Source organism: Macaca thibetana, chromosome 2, assembly GCF_024542745.1.
Source record: "Macaca thibetana thibetana isolate TM-01 chromosome 2, ASM2454274v1, whole genome shotgun sequence".
Lineage (NCBI taxonomy): Eukaryota > Metazoa > Chordata > Mammalia > Primates > Cercopithecidae > Macaca > Macaca thibetana.
This window is the reverse complement of record NC_065579.1, coordinates 63,780,381-63,808,052: the sequence shown is the minus strand read 5'-3', so window position 1 is coordinate 63,808,052 and position 27,672 is coordinate 63,780,381. Positions and strand designations below refer to the sequence as shown.

Genomic DNA, 27,672 nt, shown 5'->3' with positions numbered 1-27,672 from the left:
TTGTACACATGATATCTGTCTATAAAAAGTCAGAAGAAAAACTAATTTAAGACTAGAAGAATGAGTAACAAATAGGAAATACTTTCCACTCCATCTCCAACAATATTTCTTGATGAAATCAAGACTGTGAGGCATAAAATTGCTGTCTAGAAGGTGAGATGTAACAAAAACAAAATAAAATGGAATGTTGAGTTTTAAGGAAGAAATGTTTGCTTAGAGCTATTTTGCTACTTTTTCAGATGGAAATTTAGACTCTCTGGTAGACTGAAGATGTGATAGTCATATGTCATGTAAACTTTCGAAGTATTTTGTGAATGAACACACAGAGGTTAGCTACTGAATTTAATGTAAGCAAAACAGACCAGGTGAAGTATGTAATTTGGAAGCAAATACTTTGCTTCACTTGAGAAAGATTAGCCATTTGAAGTAACTATTAGCTCCACTTGAGAAACAGTAGCCACTTGAAGTAACTTTGGTCAGTAACAGCATAACTGGCAGCAGTAATGAGAATGTTTGAATCCCCAACATATTTATTTTTAGAGAAATACAACTTTCAGATCCCACCATCAATTCACTGTCAGTTGTCACTAAGATTTTCTAATTTATTATTCTACTACTTTTTCATTTTTAAGATGAACAGAACAATAAATTATCTTAGGCTTTGGAAATCAAAAAATTTGAAGATTTTTATTTTTTTTTCTTTCTTCTTTTCTTTTCTTTTTTTTTAGAAACAGGGTCTCATTCTGTCACCAGGCTGGAGTGCAGTGGTGTGATCATAACTCACTGTAGCTTCTAACTCCTGGACTCAAGCAATCCTTCCACCTCAGCCTTCTGAGTAGCTGGAACTATAAGCATGTGCCACCATGCCCAGCTAATTAAAAAAGGAAATTGTGAAGACAAGGTTTTTCTATGTTGTTCAGGCTTGTCTTGAACTCCTGGCCTCAAGTGATAATCCCACGTTGGCCTTCCAAAGTGCTGGGATTACAGGCATGAGCCACTGTACCCAGCCAAAATCTTAATTCTTCCATTATATTCTTAATAAAGTCTTCAGGGGACTATGCATATTATTTATATATGTAAATATCATACATTACAATTTTTAAACAAATTTAAAGCTTAAAATAAATAAATGCATGAATTTACATGGTAAAAATTGCAGCTATACAGTTATACCTGAGATGGACTTTCTATCATAGCAGAATCACTCCAGAGAATAAATTGTGTTTTCTCATTTTTGATGAGGGAAGTTGGCATTTTCTTTACCATTCTCAGGGACAAGGAATCTTCCTGATGTAGCGTTATGGTTTGAATATTTGTAGCCTCCAAAACTCATATTGAAATATAATCTCTAATATGGCAGCATTGTAAGGTGGGGCCTTTCAGAAGTGATTCGGGCAGAGCCCTCATGAATAGCTTCATCCATTGATGGATTAATGGATTATATAAGGGAAGGGGAACTGGTGGATTAATAAGAACAGGAAGAGAGACCTGAGCTAGTACATTGGTATACTTAGTTCCCTCACCATGTGATACCCTGTGCTGCCTCAGGACTCTTCAGAGGGCCCTTACCAGTAAACAGCTCTCTCTCCCCGAACCAGGAATGTTAAGCAATCATCAGGTGACGGTCAGGCAGTTGTTAATTGTCTCTCTAAAATAATCATTGGTCACAGCCAGCACCAGGGAAAGGCAGTCTCCCAATAAATAAAAACACCTGAAAATTGGTGATCAGCAGCCTCCCAATAAGATCTCTGGAGGTGGGCAGGTGGGCTCAAGCATGCACACTAAGTGACAAAATGGTGGAGTTTAACTGGTATATATATGAAGAACATCGGACTGGTAAGGAAAGAATGCCTAGGTAAGCATGCATACAACTCCGGTAAACACAGAGCATGTGTTCCCACCCAAGTGCTGGCAGACCACTGTGCTTACAGACAGCTTAGGCCATGGGAAGAATCAGGGGAAAAGGGATGTAACCCCCCAAGAAGCATGCTGATGTATAAAACCCCAAGTCAAAGGTCAAACCCTGCACTTGATCTCTCAAGTTGCCCACTTGGCCCTCTTCCAAGTGTACTTTAGTTCCTTTCATTCCTAATCTAAAACTTTTTGATAACTTTCACTCCAGATGTATGTAAAACTTGCCTCAGTCTCTCACTCTGCCTTATGTGTCTTGGTTGAATTCTTTCTCCTAAGGATGCAAGAATTGAGGTTGCTGCAGACTCATACAGATTCATTGCCACTAACATACTTTGGCATCATGTGACACAAATATCTTCCACTGCTAACATACTTTAGTGCTGCATGACTCAGATACATTCCCATTCCCCAGTGGTAAGACAGCTCAACACCTTGCCTTCTTCAACTGGAGGCACTCAACCCCCATATGTGATACTCTTCTCCGTTTCACTCTCCTGCTTACTAACCAACCTCCAGAACAATTCCTTCCAGCCAGAGTGACTCTGCTACCCTTGATCAATCTCTCAATTCACTCTGATGGGTGGCTTATGGGGGTGGTTAGGACCTTGGAGCCTGTACCAAATAGACCCGAGACACTAGTGCCCCTCCTCGACAAGAGGCTTGCAAGAGTGGTAGGGCTAAAGGCTAAAATCATGCAACATCTGGGGTTTCCTCTGCTTTTTCAAGTAAAATTTTCTCTTTCCCAAGAAACTGCACCACCTACTGTCCTGTTTTCTCTGTGTATATTCTGAAATGGCCTTGTGCACTCACTAGACCATCCACCTCATAAGCAAGTCTGCCTTTTCTCTGCTTTTTTCATGCACCCACAGCTCTTGCTGCATTTGCACAGCAGTAAAGAAATGGGCTCCTTGCCCCTGTCTGCTGGCACATTGCCAGGACAGACACTAATTGGAATCCTAGCTCTCCCAGATCTGTATGTCTTACCATACACTTTTCATCCCTGTTATGCCCCAGGCCCAGTTTTTCCTGTGGCTTTGAATTGAGTTTGTCCACCTGCATAGGGCCTCACTGTGTGGTCCTCCAAGGACCCCACCTACTTACTTTTTTGGAGTTAGCACCTTTTTGAGAGATAGGATAATTCTTCCTTTGCTATTTGTGAATTCTTACTCCAAGCCCCACATTCTCCAGAGGTTATGCCTTTATGTCAAAGGGCAAATAAATGTTGCCCTCTTAAATCCAAGGGCTGTTGTATTTGCAAGCATATGTAGGCTTTCCATGGTATTCCTCTCACTTCCTCCTCTAGGCTCCATTTCTCTAATCACTTCCACATCCTTATCAACATGCATCAAGACCCTGAAGGTTATATTTGAAGGGAGGGAAGTTCAGCCTCCTTGCGGCAGTTAGCTAAAAAAATTAGCTTCTCCTCTACTTAAAAAACATGGGAAATGGAAATCTGAGAAAAGAGATAATCATTTTGTTGATAGAATGCTCTGAGTGAGAGTCACTCTAAGTCATGGAGACAAGGATATAGGCCAGCCCAAGGCTGTAGCTGCAAGAGACCCATAGGACAGAGATGGAGGTTGGTCACAGGCTAACAGATTACCGTTAGAACAGAGATGATGGCAGGATTGAAGCTATATAGAAAAACCAGTTCATTCGGGAACCCCACAGATGAACAAGAGGCCCACGGTTCACTCTGGTATCTCCTCAGTTCTCAAGTGGGTAATTGTGACAAGATGAGACCAAGGTTAAGTGTACATGGTAAGACAGGTTTATTCTGAAACCCTAAAGATGAATGGGGGATACCTTATCAGGATAACAGGAAAGTAAGAAGAAACACCTTCTTTTTCCTTTTCCTTGTTTTTCTCCTTTGTTCTATCTTCATGGATGGGTGATGGTGTCTCCATACCACAGGACACACCTCTTCGATGCATTCCAAAAAAAAACTAAGAAAAGTTTGATTCTCCCAAACCTTAAAACAGCAACAATAAAAAACTACTTTTTTTTGTTGTAATACTCTTTGGTCTAAAAATAAACTGGGAGAAAATTATAAAAGTCAGTCTTAGAACCCAGTGCCCTTATGCAGAAAATCCTCAAATTAGCCTCCTCCATTTTTATAACTGAGAGCAGAATAAGGAGAATAGGGCTAAGGAAAAGAAGGAACAAGAGGAAGGCTCAACTATTGGCTACTTTACAAGCTCTCCAGCTCCCTCCAGGTTGCTGTAAGGACACTCCTTCAAGTAACCGCCATTGGTGCAGGAAGCCAGGCCAGTGGAAGGCAAACTACCCCAATGGGATAAATGGGAAAATGCCCTGCACAGCTTGACCCCTTTACCACAAGCTGGAAATGGGACTAACATGACAGCTGAGGGCTCCCATGGACAGAGTCCCAACACCTGATGAGCTTGAGCTGAGGGGTCTCTCTGTTCTGGCTGGCATCCAACCTGGACATGGCCATCAACAGGAAAGGGCCAAGGGCTACTCTGGAGGGGGCAAACAAAATTATAAATTTTCCTTTTGGGTTCAAGAGCTACCTACTCTGTGTGAATCTCCTTCTCTAAGCAACTCTCTAAATCCTGCCAGTTAATGGGGGCAAATGGCACCCTTTACCTCCAAAATAAATAACTCATACCCCTTTTGGACAAAAATATGCTTTCTGAGATGGGTGCCTGCTTAATATTTACCCAAAATCTAAATTCATCTTTTCCTCAAATACACCTGTTTCTCCTGGGAAAGCTACTTAAGTCTTTAAGCAATAACTTTAACCTGATGGTCTTAACTCAGGAGTTTAGAAATAACCCACACTTATTCAGACAAGCTTTAGAAAAAAATTTAACCAAGCATTCTCTTCTCGAGGGGATCATAACTTCTACAGTATGTAGATAAACCCCTTATCTTCTCCTCCTTTACAGGACTCACACATCAACGTGCAGTATAAACCATAGCTTCCTAACAGAAGAAAAATGACTTTTGTCTTAACTTGAAGGTTATAAAGGTAAAGAGGTATTTTTGTCAAGGAACATTATAAAGAAAAGAGATTTTATATGAGAAAGGATCTTGTATAGTAAATTCTTCTCCTAAAGTAAAATGACTGGTTGTTTAAAAAGAGGGATGTTTAGAACAGGTCAGAAAGTCCAAGCATGTCATAGATGGTTTGTGTAAGTCAGGAAAAGATTCATGAAAGGGAATTTATAAAAATGTACAGTTTTAAAGGGTATTAGGTCTATTAAATACTTTAGGGTCATAAACTGCTACTATGACTTCTAATTGTACAACTTATTTACTTTAAAGCTGGGTATACACAGAGTTAGCCATGCCCCCTAGCTACGCTGAAAAGATTCAGACCTTAGCTGCACTTCTATCTGATGTCCTAGGCTCCCCAACTAGTTCATAATTAGAATTACTTACTTACCAGGTTTTTCACCAAATGTAAAAGTTTTAAGAATTAACAGGTAATATGTATTTGAGACTATTGAAAAGACAGATTTACATGCAAGGAGTGTAAGGAAAGTAGAAGGTACTTTTGGTAAAAGAGTTTATGAAGAGAAGGGAATGTGGGTTATTTTTGTCTAGAGCGTTAAAGGATTGTTTTAAGTTAAATAGCATAAAGCTGAATGTTTAAGCAAGTTGTGGAGGTTTTGTGAAAGATTATTCTTGCGAATGAAATTCTATATGTAAACACAATGGCTAAAATTAAGGGGATATTATTTAGTTTATCCATACATTGAACAATTGAATAGAAGCATAATAGAGTTTTATTAAATAATTAATATGCTCTTTAAAAAATGTAATAAATTATAAAAGGTTTCTGAGAATCTTACTTTATGGTCAAACTAATTAAGATTGAATAGATTTGTCTATAAGGTTTCATTAAGAACTAGGCTTGACATCAGTAGTACACTAATACAAAGGCAAACTTTGCCTTTTTTGAGTATTTGTATAAATGTGTAATTGGTATGTGTTCTAAAATTGGGTGAAATTCCTATAGCTCTGATATGACTTAGTATACATTATCAGTAATAATTGTAATTATGTTAAATTATTGTGTGTCACAAAGGTAACAAATTTTTTTGTCCATTGTGTCTTTAACTGTGGCTGCCCTAGACTTTTTGTCATCCATAGACAATTGTTGTCTTGTTTTTATCCTCATTAAAAGGTGGTTTTATAATCAGCTATAGACCTCTAACAGATGCTGTTAAATGCAGTTTTCTGATAACCCTGGAGATTGTGACACTAGAATAGAGAAAAAACCTTCCAAGACTCTCATGGAGAATGAAATGTTCATGAATATCAAGCAGAACAGAATAACTGCACGGACTGAACTAGTATAAAACTAAAACAATCCTTTTAAGGATTTTTGCTTAGAACATTACAGATCCTTTGTTTTTCGGAATCAAGAAAACTTTTCTTAAGCTATTTACAGCTTTTAACAATGAGTAAATATACTCCCATAAATAAAATTTGTAGCATATTTCTATCTTCTCTCACCTTCAAGCCACCAAGCTCCAGATGATACTCAGTGAGGGATACTGTCCTGTCAATATTTGTGACTTATCCTCCTACAGGGGGACACCATCAGTGAGACATGACAGAGGTGAAATCCTGCCCTTGTCTCTCTTGGACCTGGCTGGATACTGCTTTCACCAACACATGGTGCCACCCTGCCCTGTCAGCTAGCAAGAGGCCAAGACCCACGAAACAACCACCACTGCCCCTCTGTCAGCAGGAAATAGTTACAGAAGACTGATCTTTGTCCATTTTACCCAAAGAATTGGGGTCTTGAACCCTTGAGGGGGAAAATGTTACAGGAGGTAGTCAGGAAGACATGAGCAGGGCACGAGAGGCCCTCACCCCCAAACAGGAGTATCAGGTGACCATCAAGTGATGGTCAGGCAATTGTTAATTATCTCTCTAAAATAAAAATTGGTCACAGCCAGCACCAGGAAGAGGTACTCTCCCAACCTGAAAACTGGTCATCAGCAGTTTCCTGATAAGATCTCTGGATTTGTACAAGTGGGCTCAAGCATGCACAATAAGAGACAAAATGGTGAATTTGAACTGACATATGACCTAGGAGCATTGGACTGGTAAGGTAAGAATGCCTCCAGTGAGCACGCTTACCACTCCAGTATACACATTGTGCATGCAGTCCCTCCCAAATGCTGGCAGGTCACTGAACAAGTGGAATGCCAATGTATAAGACCCCAAATCAAAGGTCAAACCACACACTTGATCTCTCAAGTCACTCACTTGGCCCTCTTCCAAGTCTATTTTATTTTCTTTCATTCCTGCTCTAAAGTTTTTTAATAAACTTTTACTCCTGCTCTAAAACTTGCCTCTGTCTCTCACTCTTTCTTATGGCCCTCATCAAATTTTGTCTTCTGAGGAGGCAAGAATTGAGGTTGCTTCAGAACTGTACAGATTCACTGACAATAACATAGAAATGCATAACAAATTATGTCAAAACTTACCAGTTTAAGGAAACATACATTCATTGTCTCCCAGCTTGGGTCTAAGAATCAGGCACAGCTTAGAGTCTCTTTTCCTGTCTTTTCTTTTTTTGATACTGGATCTCACTCTATTGCCCAGTCTGGAGTGCAGTGGCATGATTACAGCTCTCAGCAGTCTCAACATCATAGACTCAAGCAGTCTTCCTGCCTCAGCCTCCCAAGTAGCTAGGACTATAACAGTGCTCCCATTTTTTCTTAAAAAAACAAAAAACAAAAAACAAAAAAAAAACAGTGGGGGGAGGGGGATGACTATTACTTTTTATTATCCACTCTTCTTTTCTCCTCTCCCCTTTCCCACTGTTGCCTATTTCCTACTTAGCCTTTGAGAAATGCAAATATAACCTTCCACCTCCCCCTTAACAGACATTCCCCGCAGGTCCAGTTCTTCTAACTATGTCCTCCAAGACAGATCTCTCCTTGAGAGTTGACAATTAATTTATGGAACTCTCACCTCTAAGAGATGGCCTCTGGACTTCTATCCACCAGGAGGACATATCAAAAGCATGCCCCCTTGGCTAGGAGATAAGGCACCAAGTGAGCAGGGGGACCCCTTGCCCTTACTCACATCCCTCCTTACCTAAAAGTATCCGCTTTCTGTTTCAATGGTGAAGCAGCACATTCAAAGGCAGGATACTTTGTGTCCATTCTCCAAGCTAGCTTCAGAATAAGTTCACCTTTTCTTTGGTACCAGAACTCATTAACTGGACTTTGCATGTGGCAAACAACTAATCTGCTATTAATTTACAGGACTACAGGCATGTGCCACCATGCTCAGCTAATTTTTTAAATTTTTATAGATACAGAGTGTCGCTCTGTTACACAGGCTGGTCTTGAACTTCCAACCTCAAGTGATCCTCTTGCCATGGCCTCCCAAAGTGCTGGGATTACAGGAGTGAGCTACTATGCCTGGCCCTGGTTTAAAGTAGGAGGCCATAATCAAGGTGTTGGCTGTACTTACCACCCTCTTAAGGCTCAAGGGGCATGGACAGCTTCCATCTCTCTTGTGGCTGTTTTCAGGCCTGAGATTCAAACTGGCTGTTGTCCAGAGATATCCATTGCTTGCCACATGGATTCTCCTTAGAGCTGTTCACAACATGGCAGCTTGCAACCCTTAGAACAAAGGTTCAAAGGGAGATGGGGGGGGGGGGGGGGAGAGAGAGAGAGAGATCCGGAGTCTCTTTTAATGTAATTTTTAAAAGCGAGTTGCCACTACTTTTGCCCTAATCTATTGGTTAAAAGTGAATCATTAAGTCCAACCCACACTTATTTACACACATTTAGAAATTCATCTCTTAGTGTCTTGTGGGGAACAGAACCTGGAAAACTACACAGCAAGCTGACAGTAGTGGTTTTCCCTGGGAGGCAGTGAATTTGGGTGTGAAAGGAAGGCCAGGTGAGTGGGGGAAACATGGAAAGGTGTGGGTGAGGGAAATTCAGAAAGGAGTGTTATTAAAGGTGAGACTGCAATTCATTCCTTCTGGTGGGTTCTTGGTCTCACTGACTTCAAGAATGAAGCCGCGGACCTTTGTGGTGAGTGTTACAGCTCTTAAAAATGGTGTGTCCGGAGTTTGTTCCTTCAGATGTTCAGATATGTTCGGAGTTTCTTCCTTCTGGTGGGTTCGTGGTCTCACTGACTTCAAGAATGAAGCTGCGGACCTTCGTGGTGAGTGTTACAGCTCTTAAAGGTGGTGCGGACCCAAAGAGTAAGCAGCAGCAAGATTTATTGTGAAGAGTGAATGAACAAATCTTCCACAGCATGGAAGGGGACCCAAGTGGGTTGCTGCTGCTGACTCGGGTGGCCAGCTTTTATTCCCTTATTTGGCCCTGCCCACGTCCTGCTAATTGGTCCATTTTACAGAGTGCTGATTGGTGCATTTACAATCCTTCAGCTAGACACAGAGTGCGGATTGGTGCATTTTTACAAAGTGCTGATTAGTGCATTTACAATCCTTTAGCTAGACACAGAACGCTGATTGGTGCGTTTGCAATCCTCTAGCTAGACAGAAAAGTTCTCCAAGTCCCCACTCGACCCAGGAAGTCCAGCTGGCTTCAGCTTTCAAAGAGACTTTGCTATTGTGAAAGAAAATAATACCTCAAGACCTCAAACTCACTATGCTAAGGGGAAAGTTAAGCTTGGGAACTGAGTCATACAATAGTACTTTCCTTTTTTCCCCCAAACAGATAGCTGTAATTTCACAACCCTGTGACACAGCCTTACACATAAACCAGGTTTCCACAGTAATAGAAGGTCATATACCTCCTCAGATGGCCTCCTCACAAATTGCACACAAAAAAATTCCCTGTGAGCCCCTAAGTCTTTCAGGATACACATTCCCCCTATAAACCAGCCCTGAAACCAAGTTGTATTAAATTTCTTCTTTTTTTTTAATTTGAGATGGAGTCTCACTCTGTCACCCAGACTGGAGTGCAGTGGTACGATCTTGGCTTACTGCAACCTCTGCCTCCCAGGTTCAAGCGATTCTCCTGCCTCAGCCTCCCGAGTAGTTGGGGTTATAGGCATGCACCACCATGCCCAGCTAATTTTTTTTTTTTTTTTTTGGATTTTCAGTAGAGATGGGGTTTCACCATGTTGGCCAGGCTGGTCTTGAACTCCTGACCTCAAGTGATCTGCCCACCTATGCCCCCTGCAAAGGAACGCAGCTCATCGCCAGCAATGGATCAAAGCTGGACGGAGAATGACTTTGATGAGATGAGAGAAGAAGGCTTCAGTTGATCAAACTTCTCAGAGCTAAAGGAGGAACTACGTACCCAGCGAAAAGAAACTAAAAATCTTGAAAAAAGAATGGAAGAATGGATAACTAGAATAATCAATGCAGAGAAGGCCATAAACGAACTGACAGAGATAAAAACCATGACACGAGAAATACGTGACAAATGCACAAGCTTCAGTAACCGACTTGATCAACTGGAAGAAAGAGTATCAACGACTGAAGATCAAATGAACGAAATGAAGGGAGACGAGAAGTCTAGAGAAAGAAAAGGAAAAAGAAATGAACAAAGCCTCCAAGAAATATGGGTTTATGTGAAAAGACCAAATCTACGTCTCATTAGTGTGCCTGAAAGTGATGGGGAAAATGGAACCAAGGTGGAAAGCACTCTTCAGGATATCATCCAGGAGAACTTCCCCAACCTAGTAAGGCAGGCCAACATTCAAATTCAGCAAATACAAAGAATGCCACAAAGAAGAGCAACTCCAAGACACATAATTGCCAGATTCACCAAAGTTGAAATGAAAGGAAAGATGTTAAGGGCAGCCAGAGAGAAAGGTCGGGTTACCCACAAACGGAAGCCCATCAGACTAACAGCAGATCTCTCGGCAGAAACTCTACAAGCCAGAAGAGAGTGGGGGCCAATATTCAACATTCTTAAAGAATTTTCAACCCAGAATTTCATATCCAGCCAAACTAAGTTTCATCAGTGAAGGAAAAATAAAATCCTTTACAGACAAGCAAATGCTTAGAGATTTTGTCACCACCAAGCCTGCCCTACAAGAGATCCTGAAGGAAGCACTAAACGTGGAAAGGAACAACCAGTACCAGCCACTGCAAAAACATGCCAAAATGTAAAGACCATTGATGCTAGGAAGAAACTGCATCAACTAATGAGCAAAATAACCAGCTAATATCACAATGACAGGATCAAGTTCACACATAACAATATTAACCTCACATGTAAATGGACTAAATGGTCCAATCAGAGACATAGACTGGCAAATTGGATTTGTTTGCTGTATTCAGGAGACCCATCTTACATGCAGAGACACACATAGGCTCAAAATAAAGGGGTGGAGGAAGATCTACCAAGCAAATGGAGAACAAGAAAAAGCAGGGGTTGCAATCCTAGTCTCTCATAAAACAGACTTTAAACCATCAAAGATCAAAGGAGACAAAGAAGGCCACTACATAATGGTAAAGGGATCAATTCAACAGGAAAAGCTAACCATCCTAAATATATATGCGCCCAATACAGGAGCACCCAGATTCATAAAGCAAGTCCTTAGAGACTTACAAAGAGAGTTAGACTCCCATACAATAATGGGAAACTTCAACACCCCATGTCAACATTAGACAGATCAACGAGACAGAAAGTTAACAAGGATATCCAGGAATTGAACTCAACTCTGCACCAAGGGGACCTAATAGACATCTACAGAACTCTCCACCCCAAATCAACAGAATATGTTGGAAGTAAAGCACTCCTCAGCAAATGTACAAGAACAGAAATTATAACAAACTGTCTCTCAGACCACAGTGCAATTAAACTGGAACTCAGGACTAAGAAAATCAAACAACTACAACTCAACTACATGGAAATTGAACAACCTACTCCTCAATGACTTTGGGTACATAACGAAATGAAGGCAGAAATAAAGATGTTCTTTGAAACCAATGAGAACAAAGATACAACATACCAGAATCTCTGGGACACATTTAAAGCAGTGTGTAGAGGGAAATTTATAGCACTAAATGCCCACAAGAGAAAGCAGGAAAGATCTAAAATTGACACTCTAACATCACAATTAAAAGAATTAGAGAAGCAAGAGCAAACACATTCAAAAGCTAGCAGAAGGCAAGAAATAACTAAGATCAGAGCAGAACTGAAGGAGAGAGGGACACAAAAACCCTCCAAAAAATCAATGAATCCAAGAGTTGGTTTTTTGAAAAGATCAACAAAATTGATAGACCACTAGCAAGACTAATAAAGAAGAAAAGAGAGAAGAATCAAATAGACGCAATTAAAAATGATTAAGGGGATATCACCACCGACCCCACAGAAATACAAACTACCATCAGAGAATACTATAAACACCTCTATGCAAATAAGCTAGAAAATCTAGAAGAAATGGATAATTTCCTGGACAATTCTACTCTCCCAAGACTAGACCAGGAAGAAGTTGAATCCCTGAATAGACCAATAGCAGGCTCTGAAATTAAGGCAATAATTAATAGCCTACCAACCAAAAAAAGTCCAGGACCAGAAGGATTCACAGCTGAATTCTACCAGAGGTACAAGGAGGAGTTGGTACCATTCCTTCTGAAACTATTCCAATCAATAGAAAAAGAGGGAATCCTCCCTAACTCATTTTATGAGGCCAACATCATCCTGATACCAAAGCCTGGCAGAGACACAACAACAACAACAAAAAAACAGAATTTTAGACCAATATCCCTGATGAACATCGATGCAAAAATCCTCAATAAAATACTGGCAAACCGAATCCAGCAGCACATCAAAAAGCTAATCCACCATGATCAAATGGGCTTCATCCCTGGGATGCAAGGCTGGTTCAACATATGCAAATCAATAAACGTAAGCCAGTATATAAACAGAACCAAAGACAAAAACCACATGATTATCTCAATAGATGCAGAAAAGGCTTTTGACAAAATTCAACAGCCCTTCATGCTAAAAACTCTCAATAAATTTGGTACTGATGGAACGTATCTCAAAATAATAAGAGCTATTTATGACAAACCCACAGCCAATATCATATTGAATGGCAAAAACTGGAAGCATTCCCTTCAAAAACTGGCACAAGACAGGGATGCCCTCTCTCACCACTCCTATTCAACATAGTGTTGGAAGTTCTGGCTAGGGCAATCAGGCAAAAGAAAGAAATCAAGGGTATTCAGTTAGGAAAAGAAGAGGACAAATTGTCCCTGTTTGCAGATGACATGATTGTATATTTAGAAAACCTCATCATCTCAGCCCAAAATCTCCTTAAGCTGATAAGCAATTTCAGCAAATTCTCAGGGTACAAAATTAATGTGCAAACATCACAAGCATTGTTATACACCAGTAACAGACAAACACAGAGACAAATCATGAATGAACTTCCATTCACAATTGCTTCAAAGAGAATAAAATACCTAGGAATCCAACTTACAAGGGATATAAAGGACCTCTTCATGGAGAGCTACAAACCACTGCTCAGTGAAATAAAAGAGGACACAAACAAATGGAAGAACATACCATGCTCATGGATAGGAAGAATCAATATGATGAAAATGGCCATACTGCCCAAGGTAATTTATAGATTCAATGTCATTCCCATCAAGCTACCAATGAGTTTCTTCACAGAATTGGAAAAAACCGCTTTAAAGTTCATATGGAACTTAAAAAGGGCCCACATTGCCAAGACAATCCTAACTCAAAAGAACAAAGCTGGAGACATCATGCTACCTGACTTCAAACTATACTACAAGGCTACAGTAACGAAACAGCATGGTACTGGTACCAAGACAGACATATAGACCAATGGAACAGAACAGAGCCCTCAGAAATAATACCACACATCTACAGCCATCTAATCTTTGACAAACCTGAGAAAAACAAGAAATGGGGAAAGGATTCCCTATTTAATAAATGGTGCTGGGAAAATTGGCTAGCCATAAGTAGAAAGCTGAAACTGCATCCTTTCCTTACTCCTTATACGAAAATTAATTCAAGATGGATTAGAGACTTAAATGTTAGACCTAAAACCGTAAAAACCCTAGAAGAAAACCTAGGTAGTACCATTCAGGACATAGGCATCGGCAAGGACTTCATGTCTAAAACACCAAAAGCAACGGCAACAAAAGCCAAAATTGACGAATGGGATCTAATTAAGCTAAAGAGCTTCTGCACAGCAAAAGAAACTACCATCAGAGTGAACAGGCAACCTACAGAATGGGAGAAAATTTTTGCAATCTACTCATCTGACAAAGGGCTAATATCCAGAATCTACAAAGAACTCAAACAAATTTATGAGAAAAAAATAAACAACCCCATCAAAAAGTGGGCAAAGGATATGAACAGACATTTCTCAAAAGAAGACATTCATACAGCCAACAGATACATGAAAAAATGCTCGTCATCACTGGCCATCAGAGAAATGCAAATCCAAACCACAATGAGATACCATGTCACACCAGTTAGAATGGCATTCTTTAAAAAGTCAGGAAACAACAGATGCTGGAGAGGCTGTGGAGAAATAGGAACACTTTTACACTGTTGGTGGGATTGTAAACTGGTTCAACCATTGTGGAAAACAGTGTGGCGATTCCTTAAGGATCTAGAACTAGAAATACCATATGACCCAGCCATCCCATTACTGGGTATACACCCAAAGGATTATAAATCATGCTGCTATAAAGACACATGCACACGTATGTTTACAGCGGCACTATTCACAATAGCAAAGACTTGGAATCAACCGAAATATCCATCAGTGACAGACTGGATTAAGAAAATGTGGCACATATACACCATGGAATACTATGCAGCCATAAAAATGGACGAGTTCGTGTCCTTTGTAGGGACATGGATGCAGCTGGAAACCATCATTCTCGGCAAACTATCGCAAGAACAGAAAACCAAACACCGCATGTTCTCACTCATAGGTGGGAATTGATCAATGAGATTACTTGGACTCTGGAAGGGGAACATCACACACTGCAGCCTATTATGGGGAGAGGGGAGAAGGGAGGGATGGCATTGGGAGTTATACCTGATGTAAATGATGAGTTGATGGGTGCTACGGGTTGATGGGTGCAGCACACCAACATGGCACAAGTATAGATATGTAACAAACCTGCACGTTGTGCACATGTACCCTAGAACTTAAAGTATAATAATAATAATAATAATAATAATAATAAATCTGTACCTTACAAGTGGAAGTAAAACAAAGCAGTAGCCTTTAAATTGGAATTGCATCTTGTAGGTTTAATGGAGTTCTAGCACTGGTTCTAATTGATTTTTGGCTAGATATAGCTGGAAGTATGTACTCAGGTTGTTAGTGGAAAGCAGGACAGCAAAGGGCCAGAGTTTTAAATGGAGAGTCTTCTTCACAAGCAATTTTTTTAGAATGATATTTTGTTTTTCACAGACTCCTGAGATAGAATATAATTTTTCAGTGATAGGCTTAGAGGCTCGTGGGAAAAAAGAAGTGCTATTTTTCACACTTTTTGATACTTAATATGTGTTAGCCTCTGTGCTAAGAGCTTTATAATTTAATCCTGACATATTTATGAAAAGGGTACTGATATGGCTTGGCTGTGTGTCCCCACCCAAATCTGATGTCAAATTGTAATTCCCAGTGTTGGAGGAGGATCCTAGTGTGAAGTGATTGAATCAAGCGGGTGGACTTCTCCCATGCTGTTCTCATGATTGAGTTCTCACGAGTTCTGGTTGTTTTAAAGTGTTAGCATCTCCACATTTTATCTCTCTTCCCCCTGCTCTGTCCGTGTGAAGACTATGCCTGCCTCCCCTTCACCCTCTGCCATGATTATAACTTTCCTGAGGCCTTCCCAGAAGCAGAAGCCTGTATAGGCTGCAGAATTGTGGGCTGATTAAACCTCTTTTCTTTCAAATTACCTAGTCTTTATAGCAGTGCAAGAATAGACTAGTACAGGCACTATGATTACTCCATTTTTCAGGTGAATTGCCTCATTATTCAGATGAGGATATAGAGACAAAGAAAAGTATGATGGCTCGAGGTCACACATCAGTACATGGTTAATTCTCCATTCAATGAGAGTTCTAATCCAGGCCCATGTTCTTGCTTTTAGCCACAAGAAATGAGGCCTGTCCCATGGGATGTCACTCTCTAACCCCAAGAACAGGAATAGACTGCCAGGCAGAGAAGGTAGAAAGCATTAATGAAATAAATTTTTTCTATTTCCATCTGTTGCTCCCCAGAGCACTTGCCTCCCCAGAGGTTGATCTCAAGGTGTAGAGTCTGGCACTCCTACTATGCCAATACCCAGGAGAGGCTGGCTCTAGAGTACGTATTTTATATTGTTACATAGTCAGAAAGATTCCTCAGGCACCAAATAAGTAGTTGAATGTTTTCTTCTAGCAAGGGCCTCCAGCCAAGACCAACAAGTACCAGTTCTTGAGTAAAATAAACTACAGGTGACCAGGCAGATGTTGGAAATGCAAAGAAGAAGACATCATTCAGGGGCATGGAGCAACAGAATGAACAGCACCAGCTGGCATAGGCTGAAAAGCTACGGGGCAGATAAAAAGAAAGGGACTTATTGCAAAAAGAAGCTGAGGTGGAGCAGGGGCCCCCTTTTAGGAGCCTGCAGACTTCCAAGCATGGAAATAAAGGAAAATTCTGAGTTCCTTCAAGGGAAATTCCAAGCACCGAGCTAGCCTCAGAAGTAAATACGGAACTTATTAAACAAGAAGGTAATAGTAGCTTAAAACAATAGCCAAGAAAGCTAGAGTTCCTGAGATTCCCCTTTCCTTATGGAAACTAAGGATAACATCTTAACATTTGTGTCTGAGTTGTCTTCTAGAAAGTCAGATACCCATTGAGGACCCCCACTGAATGGATCTTCTGGCATGCAGACTTCAGATAGGTGAGAATTGAAGACTGAACTTTGACCATAATTTTTTGTTCTAAATTTCCTCTCAAGGGGCTTTGGGAAAGTCACTCCCCTCTCCCAGCAAGTTAACACTTTTTTTCTACTGATTCCATTTTTCTTTTTTTTGAGGTGGAGTCTCACTCTGTTGCCAGGCTGTAGTGCAGTGGCACGATCTCATTCACTGCAACCTCAGACTCCCAGGTTCAAGCGATTCCCCTGCCTCAGCCTCCCAAGTAGCTGAGACTACAAGTGTGCACCACCACACGCAGCTAAATTTTTTTTATGTATTTTAGTAGAGACGGGGTTTCACCATGTTGGCCAGGATGGTCTTGATCTTCTGACTTCGTGATCTGCCTGCCTCGCCTCCCAAAGTGCTGGGATTACAGGCGTGAGCCACCATGCCCGGCCCTGACTCCAAATTTTTAAATGAAGCTTTGCATACTTAACCAATTGCAAATCAGAAAATCTTTGAATCTACCTATGACCTATAAGTCACCCTCCAGGCCCCAACTCCAAGATGTTCTACCTTTACTAAAACCTTCATGTACTGATATACGATTTTGCATGTAGCATCTGATACCCTGAGATTTACTCCTACCTTTAAAAACTCTTCCTTGCAAGTCATCAAGGAGGTCAGGATTTGAGCATTTAGCTTCCTGGTCCTCCTGCTTGGCACCCTGCAAATAAATGCCTTTCTTTCTACTGTGCAAAAAACTTGGTGTAGATATCTGGTTTTACTGTACCAGATGAGTGGATCCCAGTCTGGTTCTATAATGCAGCCAGTTCTCAGGAAGATTTCCCTGGAGAAAAGAATTGATGAGGAGGGGTGAGTCAGAGGAGCAAGCCCCTTAGAGAAAAGGTCCTGAGCGCTGTGCCAGTGCCAAGGTTAATTTGAGGGAACTGCTGGGTCAGAGCTACAGCTAGGATGGTAACCCAAGTAGGATGCCAAGGGACTTTGAGGAAAATGGATTTGACTTGGGTGTATAGTGTCAACCTAAGAGATAAGCTGAGACCAAATTAATATAAGTTACTAGTTGCAATCCTCAAGCTTGTCCAAAATGAACTCTTTTTGGACAAGCCTGAGGACTGCAACTAGCAACATAGATTCAACTTGCCCTGAATATACCCTCAGAGTAGTAAGAGTTATATGTAGGTTTTAAAGAAAAAGAAGAGGCAGTTCCTAAGTTGTTTATTAAGAATTTACATTAAAATAATATTAGCTACTGATTGGCTATACATTGTTCTTTGTGTCACAAATTTCAGGAACAGGAAGATAATGAGTGAGGCATCTAATCAGAAACAAAATGACTTTAAGCAATTCCCTCATGGCATGGCTGGGGAGGTATGGCTAAAGTCCCATGCTAATGGCTCTCTGGAGACATTATTTGCATGGCTCACAGAGCCAGACTGCTCAATAGCAGAGACTACAAACTGAAATATCTACAGTGTCTAGGAGGGTAAGAAAAATAAATAAAGTGAGCTGGGTGAATACAAACCTTTGCCCCACCACCCATTTTCATCCCTCTCCAAAACCATATGCATATGAAAATGTTAAACTCACCAAATTGTATACACTAAACATGCAGTTTTTTATTTTATATCAATTATACTTCAATAAAGCTATAAAAAAAGTACTACTGATTTTGTTACAATAAAGGGGTCCCGATCCGGATCCCAAAAGAAGGTTCTTGGCTCTCACACAAGAAAGAATTTAGGGTGAGTCCATAGAATAAAGTAGAAGCAAGTTTATTAAGAAAGTAAAGGGATAAAAGTATAGCCACTCCATAGATAGAGCAGGGCACTCCTGAAAGCAAGAGGAAGAACATGCACTCTTTAGGTACAATGCTTGTTTACAAGATAACAAAGCAAAAAATAATGAGATATACTCTACTACAAGGGCTTGTGACAAAGAATGGTTAATCTTTGTGTAACTACTGTCTTCCATAAGAACGTATATTATTATTTTAAAACAAAACTTATTCTTAAACTAAGGATGCTTTTATTCTTAAGATATTGTAACATCAGGACATTTCCTGGGTCTGTTAAGTCCTGAGTCTGTTCAGTAAACATTATTAACCTGTTCCCTTAACCACAAATATCCTTTGACTAAGAATGCCTAACCTCATACAAATGCAGTCCAGCAGGTCTCAACCTTATTTTACCCATCCCCTATTCAAGAAGGGGTCGCTCTGGATTAAACACCACTGACATATTCTCCACTCCCTTTTACAAGGGGATACTTAATCCTAAGGGTTGCAGAAGGACAAAGATTCATTTTTCTACAGCTTCTTTGGGCTGCGTAGGGGCGATGATATTCCTGCCTAACTCTTAGGATCTCTTGTATTTAGGGTAGAAAGGAGCTCAGTCAGGAAGCATCAGTATAGTGAGGGCCATTCATAATTCTGGGTCCTGACAAAAGGTAATATCTGGAAGATTAATAAGTGTTCAATTATAGAAAATGTTGAGTAAGCTTATCTTGCATTCTTACTTAAAGAGTATAACAGCAATATACTCAACAACAGTAAACAAACTAAGTATCCCAAGTAAACTAAATAAAAAGGCTTTCCATGAATTGGGCACCAAGCTGATATGGGGTTGCTAGCCAATTTCAATATATGCTCAGAATTAGCATAATGATACAGATTACCATTACCCATCCCTCTTGTTTCTTCTATGCAGCTGGCAGAGATCACAGGAATAAGCAGGGTCAGTCTATGGTTCAGAAAAATACACAAAAACAATGGACAAAACTAGAATTCAACAACAGGTGTACCACAGTTTTTGAAACATAATTTCTCTCTTTCCAGTCCTCATTTTTATTAAAAACAAATCATAGTAGGACTGGTTTGTTTGCAAAACAACCTTTAGTCATATTATACTTGATGTGATTACTTTCATAAAGTGCAACAAGAATAATTATTTGCCATATAGGCTCCTTTTTAAATTGCCTTTGATGAAACTTTGTTTTATACAAAATCCCATATAGACCTTTTAAAACCTTGGGTCCAGCCATGGGTTTGTGCTTGAAAATACCTGTATGAGTTGGGTCAATTTCTCTCTTCTTGAGGTCGCAATATAACTTGGGGCTTCTGGGCCAGTAAGAAAGTGACATTCTTTACTTACCACAGGTCAGGAATCCTATACAGGGACTGTATAGACAAGATATGAGGCCAGGTTTTCCCCAGGGTCTTTCATTGGCCCTGTAAGTCAATTTTGATTCCTTATAGCAGTCTGTTTATATTTGAAAGCATGGCCTTCCAGTCAAAGCCTTGGTAAACTAACCAGTGTCTCTAATTGTGTCTTCTTATACAAGAAAAAAAGATTTGTATTGCACTTATGCAAATAACTATATTGCCATAAGTTAAGTGTAAACCAAAAATAAAATGATAAGTCCCTCAACCATCTGAATTGACCCCTCCTCTTAGCCAAGGGCATTCCAACGTTAACCTGAAAAACTAGTTCCGTCCATGAAGAAGTGGGAGTCAGACATGCCTCATTATCATTAACATCAACATAGACCTTAAGACTTGTAGAACAGACTCATTAAGTCTAACAGGAAACATTTACAATCTATTCTCTTTGAAGCATGCTACCTGGAGGTTTCATCTACATGATAAAACCTTTGTCTCCACAACCCCTTACTGTAACTCAGACATTCCTTTCTATTGATTCCAGGTCTTTAGATAGTAACTCAACCAACTACCAATCAGGAAATATTTAAATCTGCCTATTACCTGGAAACTCCTGCTTGCAGTTGTCCTGCCTTTCTGGAGCAAACCAATGTGCATCTTACTTGTATTGATTGATGTCTTATGATTCCCTAAAATGTATAAAACCAAGTTGTAGCCTGACCACCTTGAGCACCTAAGGCTGTATCATGGGCATGTCCTTAACCTCAGCAAAATGAACTTCTAAGTTGATTGAGACTTGCCTCAGATACTTTTTGGTTTACAAATGAATACTCATAAATTTTGGAGGAATTGGGTAGAGAGAAAGAATTATGTTCCTAATTGGATTATACTTTACCCAACTGTCAAAAGCTATAAATCGATCAAAAGAAAATTTTTCTTGACTCTGAAAAACAAAACAGAATCAGCAATGTTTTAAACAAAATGTCATAAAAACATAATTTTGTCTTTTATTTGTTCAGTCTATGCAATTAATTCCTGTTTTGCTTGATATTTATGAACACATTAATTTTCCAAGAGAGTCTTGGAAGGTTTTTTTCTCTATATTTTAATGGCACATTTTTCATAGTATCAGAGACCTGCATTTAAGACTACTCATCAGAGTCCTATAGCTGATTATAAACTGCCTTTTGAAAAGGATTAAAACAAGACAATTGTCTATGGATGACAAGGAGTCTTAGGGCAGCCACAGTCAGATACAATCAATGAGAAAATTTGATTACCTCTGTGGCACACAATAATTCAGCATAACAATTATAATTTTATTACTGATAATGTACACTAAATCATATTAGAATTATAGGAGTTTTGCATAATTTTGGAACACATACCAATAATACATTTATACAAATACAGCCCAAAGAAAGACAAACATTATTTTATATTTGACTGTGCTTTCTGTATGACCTTAATATATCAAATAAGCAAAATATATCATTTTTGGACTTTCAGGACCTAACATCTAAAAGGATTAATCAGGTCACAAAATGACTATATTTAGAATTTGATTTTGGGATGTTTGTCAAATATCAAAGTTTTAAAACACTTGACATTAAAAATAGAATCTCAAGTCATTTATTTAGACAAAATAATAACTCAAAGATTTTTTAAAGGCAAAACCCTTTACTCATTGATAGAAGGAAGCCTTAGCTTTCCAAACAAGTTGTCTCTTTTCTCTCCCTTCATTTTCCTGAAGTTTATTCAAAAGGCAAACCCAAATCTTTTATTATCTCTCATCATTACATGAAAATATTGTTCAAGAGAGAAAGCCAAATTTCACCTTTGCATTAATGTCAAACCCAATTCTTAATAAAACCTTATAGGCAAATCTATTCAATTTTAAATAGTTTGACCATTAGGTAACATTCTCACAAACCTTTTATAATCCTTCACAATTTTTTTGTTAATGAGCAGATTAATGCTCCAAAGAAAACCCTGTTGTGCTTTTATTCCAATATTCAATTTACAGAAAAACTGAATATCCCTTAAACTCTAGGCAATATGCTCACCATAGAATTTCTTCTACTTCTCCCTTTTTTCTTTTTTTTTAATAGAGATGAGAGTCTTGCTATGTTACCAGGCTGGTTTCAAACTCCAGGGCTCAAGCAATCATTCTCACTTCAGCCTCCCAAAATGTTGGGATTACAGGTGTGAACCACTGTGCCCAACCAGGGATTTCTTTTATAAGATTAATCTTTCACAAACGTTCTAGAACTTGCTCAGAATTTCAGCTTTATTCTATCTAACCCAAAACAATCATTAACCCTATAAACTAAGCAGGAAAAAACCCACATTCTTATGCTTTCTTATAATTTTTTTTTTTAACCAAAAACACTTTCTACTTTCTTTACACACCTTGTACGTAAAACTGTTTCTCCAGTACTCTCAATTACATGTGTTATAGTGTTAACTCTTAGCAACTTTTATTTTTGATGAAAAACCTGGTAAGTATGTGATTTTAATTATGTACCAGATGTGGAGTCCAGGATGCCAGATAGAAGTGCAGGTAAGGTCTAACTATTTCCAGTATAGCCAGGGGGCATCGTTAACTCCACATGTCTCCAGGCCTTACCTAGAACCAAATGACTCCAAAGCAGGTAAGTCGAATAACTATCAAAAGTCAAAAAAGCAGTTTAAGTAGTTTAGTAAACACAGTATCTGACCTGCTTAATTTAGACCAGAGGTCTAAATTTTCACATTTTTATTTTATCAATAATCTTTAAAACCATCTTTATTTCCCAAAGATTACTACAGTCACATGAACCAAAAAGTGTTACAGTTTCTATTTTTCTAACAAAAACATTTGATTTAAGCATTTATTATTTTTAATCAAATTAATCAGAGCTGTTTTATATAAACCCCACATACATAACACATATAAATACATAGACAGAAGAAGATCCAGTAGTTGTAAGGTTTTTTCATTTTAGCCAGTTTTAAAGTTTCTTAATTGGATTACTGGCATCAGGGTGGAGCCCTTTGAAATATAGGGCCAGGCAAGCATGCAGTTTCCAGGGCCTAACAAACAGGCAGAGCTGGAGAGCAAAACTGATCCCCCAAAATTAAGCATCCCATTTGTATACCAGATCCTGTATTCTTTAAAAGAGGGAAACTCTATGGCACAAGACAGTGCAATAATTTTACCATGCATTTCATTGCAAGGACATTCCCCCAAGGCTTGAGACTTGTGGGCAACCCAAAGCCAATCAGCCCATCCTCCATGGGAGTTTTACCTCTGTGGGTAGGGGAGAGGATGTTTTCATTCTTTCCAGATGGCTAAAAGTATGCTTCTCTGACCCACATGTGTAAGGATCTGAGTATTGCCTCATCACAGCCATTAGTCGTCACTAAAAGTGTATTTCTGATATGGTTTGGCTCTATGTCCCCACCCAAATCTCATCTTTAATTGTAATCCAAATTGTAATCCTCAGGTGTCAAGGGAGGGACCTGGTGGGAGATGATTGAATCATGGGGGTGATTTCCCCCATGCTGTTTTCATGATAGTGAGTTAATTCTCATGAGATCTGATGGTTTTATAAATGGCAGTTTCCCCTTATCTTGCTCTTATCTGCCACAATGTAAGTCGTGCCTGCTTCCCCTTCTGCCATGATTGTAAGTTTCCTGTGGCCTCCCCAGCCATGTGGAACTGTGAGTCAATTAAACCTCTTTTGTTTACAAATTCTCAGTCTTGGACAGTTCTTTATAGCAGTGTGAAAACAGACTAATATGATTGTCTACCTAAGTATTACACACCAAGGCTAAAAACTCTCTCATAATGCAAAGTAATTTCTGATGCCCCCAAAAGTAAAAAATGTCAGGTAATGCAAGGCAAAACGGAGGAGAGCTTTAGATTTTGAGAGGGACCTATATGCTTTCAATTGTCTGGGATTCCAAGAGGAAAACAGAGGTTTTTCCCAAAATGCGGTCTGTAGAGACTCTTCTGTTTTACCCAAAGAGTCTCAGGGTATTAATAATTATTTTAGGACAGGTGCGGTGGCTCATGCCTGTAATCCCAGCACTTTGGGAGGCTGAGACAGGAGGATCACCTGAGGTTAGGAGCTCAAGACCAGCCTGGCCAACATGGCAAAACCCTGTCTCTATTAAAAATACAAAAATTAGCTGGGCATGGTGGCATGCACCTGTAATCCCAGCTACTTGGAAGTCTGAGGCAGGAGAATCACTTGAATGTGGGAAATGGAGTTGCAGTAAGCTGAGATCACAGCACTGCACTCCATCTCAAAAAAAAAAAAAAAAAAAAAAAAAGGAATTATAAGAATTATTTTAGGTCCTCTCATGTGGGCATCAAGAATGAAAAGAAGACAAAGTGGAGAAAAATAATTCAGTTGACTGAGAAGAAAAAAACTTTTTTTCAGAAAAACAAGATCCGAGAAAAAAAAAAAAAAACATAAAAGCCATTTAAATATGCATGCAGCTTGTATATCTGCTTTTAATTAAGCTGACTTTTAACTAAATATCTTAGTACCAGACTCCAGCCAAGACAGCCAGCCAATATTTCTGGCTTCTGAACTTTACTGAAGGTAAGTTCCCAGATGAAGCCAATAAGTCTTAACTAAGGTTATGACTTAATTATGGGTTATGAGGGATTTTCTAAGAGGTGGTGAGTAGTTTTTATAAGATCCAGAATGTCCAAAGGTAGCTCAGAGAAAGGAAAATTCAAGATAGGAAGTCAGAAATTGCTCATGATGGGGAAAAGAATCAATAAATGACACAGGTAACACAAATATCAAACCAGAAAGGACTCATTCCCTACAGTGGGAATTAAACCTGGACCACCATTGTGAAAAGACAAAATCCTTAGCTGCTGAGCTACAGTATCAGGGTATCTGCTGTTCTTCTTAAGGGTCTAAAGCATCCAATTTCAAGCTTGCAAAGACTTGTAACAGCCCAAGACAATTTTTAGGACTATGACATGAACCCCCAAATTTCCACTCTCTGAATGGCAGAAACCAAGAGAAAGTAACTCCCACATCATCACAAGGTCAAGCTCCGAAGGACATAAAGCAAGACAAGAGGAAAACCTCATCTAGTTTTTGTTTCAGGGACCTTCAGCCAAGTTTGCAATGGACCAGTTTGCTAGGCTGATTTGAATGGTGGGCTTATACGGGTTCTAGGCCTGCATTCTATACTATGGTACCCCCTTTTATGACAGAACAACACAGAAACAAATTCATAATATAAAGTAGACCAGATTTACTACAGCCTAAGACTGGCCTCACAAATTCTCTTTTCCATTAATCAAAACCTTGCAGGAGAGGCAAACAGTGATTTTTATCATTCAACCAGTTTGCACAGAGAGAGAGAGGTCAGAAGCCTGACTGCCAGGTGCAGTGACTCACGCTTGTAATCCCAGCACTTTGGGAGGCCGAGGAGGGTGGATTACAAAGTCAGGAGTTCAAGACCAGCCTGGCCAAGATGGTGAAACCCCCATCTGTACTAAAAATACAAAAATTAGCCAGGTGTGGTGGTGGGCACTTGTAATCTCAGCTACTCGGGAGGCTGAGGCAGGGAATTGCTTGAACCTGGGAGGAGGAGGTTGCAGTGAGCCAAGATGGCACCATTGCACTCCAGCCTGGGTGACACAGAGAGACTCTGTCTCAAAAAAAAAAAAAAAAAAGGAAAGAAAGAAAAGAAAAGAAAAAGTCTGACTAGTAAGAAATTCTTACCCTTTTGCCAGTATACCAGGTTTCTGGATTCTCTCTCTCTGAGTGGCTTTGATGACCCTACTTCCTGTGTCATAGCTGTAAGACCAACCGTATTACCAAAAAAATTATCTTTTTTATGGAATCATGTGCAAAAGCCTCTCAATTTTGCAAGATGCCAACAGGCTGCATGGGGGAACAGAATTAACATTTTCCATTTCAGCCAGAGCAAAATCCATGTGACAACACATAAACGTTAGCCACCCTGTTCAGTGCCCAATATCAAACTGATAAGGCTCAAACTTGCACCCATTTTCCCCTGTTGTTGTCCACTTTGATTCACTTCAAGTGAGGTGGAATAACCTCCGACCAGGAGTTTCAACATGTGGTCTCTGAGCAAGACAGAAGATCAGACAGTTGCCCTGAGTGACAGAAGATAGGAAAAGGAAAGAAGAAGAGACAGAGGAAAGGGGAGAAAAGCATTGCCTGCGGTGAGGAGGGGGAAGCAAGGAGCTCAGAGAGGCCGGAAAAAGACCCACTCATTGTAGCGACACTGAATTGGAAGTTCAGGTGGCCGCCGGTGAGTCATGGATGGGATCTTTTCCAGCAGTTCCATCAGCTCTCAAGTTTCCCCTTTTAGGGGAGGTAAAAAATGTTCCTCATGTCCTGTAATCCTGCACATGCCCAATCCTGTCAGACAAGCAAACATACAAAAATGGGTAGAGGCATGGGGGAAGAGAAAGTTAAAATGTCCCAGGATCAGTTAAGTGAGCTTTCTTGAAAATGGGAGTAAAGACAAACAGCAACCAGGAAATAGATTCATGCAGCAAAGAACACAATGTGGATTAATTCAAAGAGAATGGCAGTTAACATACCATAGAGCCAATCCATTCTTAACCAAGAGGGGCCTCACCAAGGAGGACCTCTAACCCCTCATGTCTTAGGAGGGACTCTAACCTTCCTAAGTTAGGCCTCTAACCCAAGTTCAGACCAGCATCCTTGTGCTTTACCAAGAGGGGCCTTTTAACCCTCTATGTCTTATGAGGGGCTTTAACCCTCCTAAGTTGGACCTTTAACCCAACTTTGTCCCAAGATAAAATGTACCCCACAAATTCCCCAAAGTTGGCCAATTGGTGCTGCAGTCTATTTCCCTTGGGTGGGGGATCTTTTCAGTATGGCCCTTTGCAGTTCACCATGGAAGATGTTACCAGAAAAAGGTCCTGATCCTGACCCCAAGAGAGAGTTCCTTGATCTTGCAAGAAAGAATTCAGGGTGAGTCCACAGAGTAACGTGAAAGAAAGTTTATTAAGAATGTAAAGGAATAAAAGTGTGGCCACTCCACAGACAGAGGAGGGCATTCCTGAAAGTGAAAGGAAGAACCACGTCCACCTTAGGTACAATGCCTGCTTATATATAAGATAATAAAGCAAAAAGTCTTGGGAGAAATATGCTCTACTACAAGGGCTTGTGACAAAGAATTGTTAATCTTTGTGTAACTACTGTCTTCTGTAAAAATCTGTATTATTATCTTTAACACAAAACTTATTCTTAGAACTATAAATGCTTTTGTTCTTAAGATACCAGGACATCAAGACATTTCCTGGGCCTGTTATTTCCTGGATCTGTTAAGCCCTGGGTCTGTTCAGCAAACATTATTAACCTGTTCCCTTAACAGTAAACATCCTGTGACTAAGAACGCCTAACCTGGAAATGCAGCCCAGCAGGTCTCAGCCTCATTTTACCGAGTCCCTGTTCAAAATGGAGTCACTCTGGTTCAAACGCCTCTGACAATTTTATAGACATGTTCCCATCTTAAAAAAGCAGCTGCTGCTCAGTTGTAGCAAATTTATGTTCTGCAAGAATGTAGATTCAATATTGCTAGCTTTTCCAATTTTCCAAGAGACATTAGAAATTTATGCTTTTATATGTAAACTCCTGACTTTTAACATATTCATATATTTTTAAACCAGTGTGGACCAGACAAGGTATGTGACCAAGTAATACACACCAGTCTGCAAGCTCT

At 39.8% G+C, this 27,672-nt stretch overlaps 1 protein-coding gene across 2 annotated transcripts in view; it reads right to left on the bottom strand.

Moving 5' to 3' along the window:
- The window catches only part of NMD3 (NMD3 ribosome export adaptor), a 162,166-nt gene that overhangs the window by 94,822 nt on the left and 39,672 nt on the right, over positions 1-27,672 (bottom strand). Inside the window, exons 2-3 of one of the 2 annotated variants that reach the window (XM_050779916.1) lie at positions 8,383-8,534; positions 7,386-7,618 (exon numbers count right to left, since the gene is read on the bottom strand). The exons of the other annotated variant lie outside the window; for it this stretch is intronic. The gene's annotated coding sequence lies outside the window, so the exon portion shown is untranslated. The remainder of the gene's footprint in view (positions 1-7,385; positions 7,619-8,382; positions 8,535-27,672) is intronic. 2 annotated transcript variants of the gene reach the window in all.